This window comes from Sturnira hondurensis, unplaced genomic scaffold (genome assembly GCF_014824575.4).
Source record: "Sturnira hondurensis isolate 20B ecotype Veracruz unplaced genomic scaffold, ASM1482457v3 Scaffold0004136, whole genome shotgun sequence".
Lineage (NCBI taxonomy): Eukaryota > Metazoa > Chordata > Mammalia > Chiroptera > Phyllostomidae > Sturnira > Sturnira hondurensis.
The window spans coordinates 3,461,139-3,469,194 of NW_028076767.1; positions in this window are offsets into that span (position 1 = coordinate 3,461,139).

Sequence of the window (8,056 nt, forward strand, 5' to 3'; positions counted from 1 at the left end):
CCTTCTACTAGTCTGGCTGAATGTTTCTTACTTAACTCCTTGGTTGTCTGACATCCTTACAGTTCGATTGTCTTGCAGTTCTGGTTGTTTCTTGTTTTTAAATTGGTTGTTTCCTTCTTTTGGCTGTGTGAGGAGGCAAAGCATATCTATCTACTCCTCCATCTTGGCTGGACTACTTTATATTTTCTTTATTTCTCCCCTTGTACAGTCATAAGAGAATTATCTTCTTCAAATACAGATTGCATTTTAAAATCTTTCGTCTCTGTATTAGAAGAGTAATTGAGAAATTGAAATCTTCTAACAAAGCATTCTTAATCAAGTAGATAAAGGGGAAATAAAAATAAATTCACAACTTTACTTGTTAGTAAGAAGTACCAAGTGGAGAGAGGTTTTTTTTCTGTGTGTGATTTCTTTCTTGGTCAATTTAACTGCAGTCGACAGAATTTTTTATATTAATAGGGATATTGTGTTGCTATGGTTGGAAGTTTGCGTGGGCATTTTCACTAGGAAAAAGTGTGATCTGAACATTCCTCCCACTTTTCACATCTGCCCACATACTCCAGATGGGGTTTGGTAACCTGGTTTCCAGCCCTAGCCTCCTTCACTACCCCAGTGAGTGCACATTTTTCAGCCCTTCTCTGGAAACCTGAAAGCTCTGAGTTGCAAAGTTAGGCCCTGGCCCCTGCTCAGAAGACACATTGTCAAACCACAGAACACCAATTTGTTTCCTTTGTGTGACTCCATAACCTTTTACTTCTCTGGCATAATATATGTATGAGATCACTATGAGATAATTCATTTATTTTCATGATGAGCTCCTTAAAATGCATTTAGAAATAAATTTATCACTAGAGAAGACATTCCTCTTGAAATTCTGGGTGTTTCTTAAAGCAATGCTCAAAAGATATTTTTGCAGCCTAAGAATGACCTCTTAATAATTCTTATTAAGACCTCTTAATAAGTCTTACACATTCAGATATACTTTGTCTCTTCCTTTCCCTTCCCTCTTTTTACATCTTCTCCTCTCCTCACCAGTTTTTCCTGTAACATTTATACCCATTATTCAAGTCTGCATCGCTGAAATTTGATCACTGGAATGACTCCTAAAATGTAAAGAGGCAGTAGGCACAGGATTCCCAAGATCAGTCTCCAGGACTGGCTCCATGGCAGCAAATGAAACTGGTTGTCCTCAGGCGTGGGAAGAACCATTCACCACACTGCCTTAGTTCATGCTGTTATCATTTCTAACTGCTCTCTGTTCCTGCACCCTCTTTCCAACCTCTCTCCCTCTCCAACCTGAGTGATCATACTAAAATGCAATTCTCTCCATTAAAATAGTCCTATGATTCCCCATTGTTAGTAAGATGATATTGAAGCTTCTTCAATTTGCATTGAAGATCTTAAGTGATCTGGATCCTGGCCCCTGCTCTGATCTCTTCTCTCAGCGTTCATGCCCCTCCCCATCCCTGGCTATTCACACACACACACACACACATTTCTTCACCCAGATACACCAGACTCCCTGTTGTTCCCAGTGCCCCTAATGCACTGTTTTCCATGCCACCAGGCCTTTGCACATGAGGTTTCATCAGCCTAGAATTTCCTTTCTTTCTCATTCTCCATCCCAGCCCAATGGTATCAACTTACAATAATCTAGGTTCAAAGCTAATCTTTTATCCTGGATGAGTGCACATAGCACTCTGCCTCATACCTTCCTCTGTCTCTGATCTTTGTCACCAAGTTTATTTGTAACCATGAACTGGAATTCTCTACAGTTGTGGTTTCATGATGTCAGATGCCTGCAAGAGTCTGAAGACTTAAAGCAGTGATCCACATGTTTGAAAGTATGTGGCTGCCTATGACTGTATAGCTCTGGCTCCAGAAAAACAAAAGGTAATTAGTAGGTATTTGGTTTACCACTCTGTGAAACCTCCAAGGACTTTAAATGCATCATTGCATTTGTTGGCCCTCTCATGGTGGCCACAGGGGCATTGCTCACATTCTGATGCTCTGCACAGAATGATTTTTATGTGTAATAGCAGCACTAATTCTGATTGCCCACACTGTGGGCAGGTGCATGGTGGCTTTAATGTTATCCCTGGTATGTGGATCACTTCCCTGAGCAGTGAACACGGGGCTGTTCTAACCCAAAATATTAAAAAAAACTGTGATGTAGTGGGAAGAGCACAAGACCACAGGTAACAAGACCTGAATTTAGATTCTTGCTCTACACCTCTGCCTCTGTCAGGAACCTTAAACAAGTCATGTGTCTTGAATATTTAATCTGTAAGACTAGTGAGTTGGACAAGATCAGACTGCCAGTATCGGAATTACCAGGGATGTTTGGGGGGCTATGCAGACACCTGGGCCCCTCTCCATCCAATCAAATCACACTCTTCATTGGGAGGTGGAAGGAGTGGGAGTGGGAGGAGGAGTTTGGAGAGTAGGAGAGACCCGAAGTCAACATGTTTATTAGCTTCTCAAATAACTCTTGTGCTTGCAAAGATTTGGGATGGGTAATCTCATAAGCAGCAGCTCTCTCATGCTCTCACCACATATTTCTAAGTGACTATCTGTTGTGAGATGTGTAGTAAAGAAAAAAGATATTAGTGATGTGTTCAAATTATTAAATTTTAAAATTATATTTAGCAAAGAACAAATTTACCCCTAAAACACTAGGAATAGCACACACATGCAATTTATTTTATCTATTGACAGGCTATTGTAGCAGATTTCTTTGGTGCTGGACATCACACACCTTCAACTCACCTCTGACTTCAGTATGCCAGTCTGTGGTGGGCAGTGCATGTGAGCTCAGAGTCGTCTTCAGCAGGCATTGTCCATCTTCAAGCACTTGCTAGCCGATTTGCTTTATTTTCAATAACAACTTTATTGAGATGAAATTTACATTTCATAAAGTTCACCCTTTTAATAGAAAGTCTTTAATTCAGTGATTTCAGCATTCAAAGTGTTGTGTGCCAGTCACCACACAGTTCCAGAACATTTTCATCAGTCCAAAAAGTAATCCCATATTCAGTGGTCAATCTCCATTCTTCCCTCTCTCCATCCCTGGTACCCAGTAATCTATGTTCTTTCTCTATAGATTTGCCTGTTCTGGATATTTCACATTAATCATACAATAATGGTCTTTTGTGACTTACCTATTTCACTTAGCATACTGATTCTAAGGTTCATCCACATTATAACATGGACTAGAACTTCATTCCTTTTTAAAGCCAAATAATATTCTTTTGCATGGATATGCTACATTTTGTTTATTCATCATTGATTGCCATTTGCCATTTGTTTCCACTTCTTGACTATTACGAATAATGCTCTTATGAGCATCTCTCATGAAGAGAGATGAGGAGTTGCTGTTGCTTTTATCTTGCTGCTTTCAATATTCTCTCTTTGTCTTTGTCTTTCAAAAGTTTGACTGTGATGTCTGTGTCTGTGTATGAGGTGTGGATCTTTTTGAGTTTATCCTGCTTGAAATGTGTTGAGTTTCTCGGATGTGCAGATTAATGTTTTTCTTCAGATTTGGGAAATTTTAAGCCATTATTTCATAAACATTTTATTGGTTTTTATTTATTTATTTTTTATTGTTGTTCAAGTACAGTTGTCTCCATTTTCCCGCCACTACTCTCCCCCACCCACCCACCTCCACCTCCCACCCTCAATCCTCCCCACTTTGGCTTTGTCCACGGGTCCTTCATACATGTTCCTTGACGACCCTTCCCCTTCTACCCTCCATTATCCCCTCCTACCCCCCCTCTGGTTACTGTTACTTTGTTGTATTTCAATATCTCTGGTTATATTTTTGCTTGCTTGTTTATTTTGATGATTAAATTCCACTTGTAGGTGAGATCACCTTTCTTCCTTTTTGTTCTACAAATGGGATGATCTCAGTTGATTTGCTTTTAAGCTCACTGATCCTCTCCCTTTTTTTAAACTGTTTTAATGTGGTTCAATTATAGTTGTCTGCATTTACCCTCCACCACTCCCCACCCACCCCAGCCAAATTAAGCTCACTGATCTTTTCATCTGCCATTTCAAACTGCTGTTGATGCCCTCTAGTGACGTTTTCATTTTAATTATTGTACTTTTTCACTCCAAAATTTCTATTCAATTTTTTTATAATTCCTAATTTTTTATTGATATTCTGTATTGAAACATATTCTGTATTTGGTGAAACATTGTTTGCATACTTTCCTTTAAGTCTTTAGACATGGTTTCCTTTATATTTTATCTTTAAAGGTAATTATGATTGCTAAGTTAACATCTTAGTACACTAAATACAGTATCTAAATTTCCTCAGAGGCCATTTCTATTAACTACTTTTATTCCTGTGTATGAGCCATACTTTCCTATTTCTTTGCATATTCATAATACTTTGTTGAAAACTGGACATTTTAAATAATATAATGTGTCAACTCTAGAAACAAAATTCCTCTTCTTTTCTAGAATTTATTGTTGTTTGTTTTGATTTTATTGATATGTTTATTGATTTTTAAAGAGAGGAAAGAAGAGAGAGAGAAAGAAACATCAATGAAACATCCGTTGGTTGTCTCCCATATGCACCCCAATCAGGAATCAAACCCACAACCTAGGATGTGCTCTCTCCAGAAACAGCCCACAGCCTCTTGGCGTAAGGAACAATGCTCTAACCAACTGAGCCACCCAGCCAGCAGCCAGTTGTTTTTGTTCATGTCATTTGCCCGGACTAATTCTGTAAAGTCTATATTCTTTATCCTATGCAGTCACTGCAATCTCTGCTCTGTTAGCTTGGTTATTAAGTAATAATTGGACAGAGGTTTACTGAAATGCCTTGAACTCATGAGTCTCCCAGCCTTTGCCCAGAGATTCTGTGTGTGTGTTGGGGCACACTTTCAACTCTGCACCAGGGCATTTCCAACTCTGCCTTTGGTTTCACTTCTGGCCTACACAGAGCTTTACGGCCAGCCAAGCTGAGAGTTCAGGGCCTCCCAGGCCTTTCCTAAGTAAACGTGTAGCCCCGTGAATTTTTGTATACTTGCAGGAAAATTTGAGAGCTTTTAACCCCCCTCTCAGAGACATCTAATTCACCAGTTTTTCCTCATAAATTTTGTCATCAACCTTGGAATGCCACAGTCTTCCAGTTCTTAATGACATTCTGCTCTTTCTCTTCAGTAAATACTCCTTGGATTATTGAAGCCTTTAATTAGTTTCCAGAGTTTTAAAAAAGTTGACTTTGACAGTTCTTGTTGCTTTTATGGAAGAGCAGATTTTTGGAGGTCTTTATGCCCATGGTTTGTTTGTTTTTGTTTCTCTTTTATCTCATGGCCTTCTCTGAATTCCACCCCAACTATGTGCAAACATAATCCCAGAATTTCAGGGCAGTTAAGCTCCCAGGAAATCCTCAGCTATGGGTGACAGAAGCCAGTCCTGCAGATGGAGGCTGCTGAGAGGTATTCTGTGTATTTCTCCAAAGTCCCAGCAGAACCTAGCCCCAGTTGCTTAATGTGACAACCTCAGTAATGCATCCTTATGGTAGCTTTCCCTCCTCCCTCGCCTCACTTTCTCTATTCCTTCATCCCTGCTTCAGAGGATCACCTCCCGAATAAACTACCCTTGTCTCAGGCTCTGCTGATTCACAGAGGCTGAAACTAAAACAGTTATCAGTTCTGATGGACTGTATATAGTTGTGGCACACAGGAATTACGGGGTGCTTTGCTTCCCCATAATTTTATGAATTTAAATCAAATCTGAACACATTTAATGGGGGTATATAACAATCAGCCTAAGAGAGAGGTGGGCACTAACAAGAGCTATTCTAAAGCATTATGATTTCTAGGACAGATAAAAAACTGCCAGCATATGGATTTGGGGGTAAATAGAAGGATGTCTCCATTTGTCACAATCCCTTTTGCTACTTAAACCAGATTTTATAACCACAAAACAGTCTCCTTGTGCTATGTTCACCCTGCAATTAACTAGAATGAGATCTGAGCAAGTTCTTTCTTGGCCGAGCCCTCACATAATCACCCGAGGGCCATGATAATGATGACTATGGCGCTGACAACACAGAAATAATGGTTACCATTACTGACAGCTGACCATGCTAGGCACTCACCATAGCCACTTAAAGCCTGAACTGTTCCAGCTAATGAGAGTTACCACCTGATGAGAAGAAGTATTCGAGTTCCTTTCCTTCTTGGGTGCCAGAAGACCGTGGTGTTTGTTGAAAGTGAATTTGAATTTACCTAAAGTACATGTGTGTCCCCAGATTTCCAAATCTCCTCTTAACAATATAAAATCTCATTTGCAACATCCTTTCATCAGGTGATTCAAGATATTCCAAGTGGCCCCGGGATGCATTAACCCCTGGGTTACTACTGTTACCAAGTGCTCACAGAAAAACTGGCACCCAGCAGTTTCTATCAAGAAGCCTTGCAACTAACTGACTCTGGAAGAATTTGAGGGGCCGATGTTTTTAGCATTACATGGGGGTAAAGGGTGATTTTTCTACCAGCAAGAAAGCTTTAGCTACCACTGGTCGAGGAGTCTGAGTTGTCTCAGTGGCAGAATTAGGGAAAATATTGGTCAGGCTGCCCTGAGTCAGAGACGAGAGGCATTTTTCAATTAAGGACTTGACGTAGGCAGCAAAAAATCAGTCTAAAAATTGTAGAGAAATTCTGAATCTTCTTTGCGGGATAGAACACACTCAGCTTGGTACACCGTTAATTATGAGCAGCATCTAATACACTCTGGCACCAGTCCCTCCTCACCAGAATGGTTGTGAATGCCTTTGCCCAAGCAAGAGTGGTTAGCACTGAGCTAGGCACCTCATCAGAACAATAGTAATAACAACAACAGAGTCTATCTGGGGGGTGCCTGTGATATTCCAGGAACTTCCCATTCATTATCCATAACCTTCAGAAATACCCTGTAAATAGGTAAGTAGTAAATAGGTAATTCCCTTCTGTATGATCCCCACTCTACACATGAGGAAACTCCCATTCAGAGGGGTTAACCTGCCTAACTTCGTACATATTTGAATGAATGAATAAATGAGAATGAATGAATGAAATTACCTAACTAGCTAGATAAAAAGAGAAGTTAATTGTTCTAGAGATGCTCTGGAAATGCTTGTACTTATGTCATATTGGTTCAAAAATAACAATTTTTTTGCCTTTTTTTAATACCTCATGTCAGGCTGGTATTTTCTCTCTTTTTTAAGATTTTATTTATTTATCCTTAGAGGGGAAGGGAAGGAGAGAAGGAGAGAAATACCAATGTATGGTTGCCTCTCGTGAGTCCCCTCCTGGGAACTGGCCTGCAACCCAGTCATGTGTCCTGACTGGGAATCAAACCTCAATCGTGTGGTTCGAAGGCCCATACTCAATCCACTGACCTACACCAGCCAGGACTGGTATTTTCCTAATAGTGATCCAAAATATTAATTTCAGATCATTCCCATATTTTCCTGTCTATATTTTCTTGTGGTTGTTCTTTGAATACAGAAATTTTTTAACCAGCTAAAGATTACTTACTGACAACATATATATTTCTGCCCTTATTTAATATTTTACATATCTATAGACTGCCAGAAATAATGAAAGAATGACTCTCATACCATAATAACATCTGCAAAATATTTATGAATGCTTGGTGTCAAAATAAACTTTTGCACTTGAATTAAAATTGGTATTTTTAAAGTTTATCAAGTTCTTTTTTATTATAAAAATATTATAAGCTAATTACAGAAAGTCCGATAAAACAAATGCTAGAAATAACCAGCAGTCATTGTCAGCTCGAGTGTACTATATTTCCTTCCCCCCTTCTTTCTGTGCAAAGATCTTTTTTGGGGGATGGACATTTTCATGCCTGTCATTCTTTGTTTCTCTCAATGTTTAATCTTGAAAAAGGTTTTGGCTATCCTATAGTCTTTCTAAACATCACTTTTAATTGCAGCACCAAAAATATGCTTATGCAGCATTACATGGGAAATAATCTACATGTCTGACAATTTGAAATTTTAAGTATATGTACTTGAAAGCATTTAGTACAAATAATT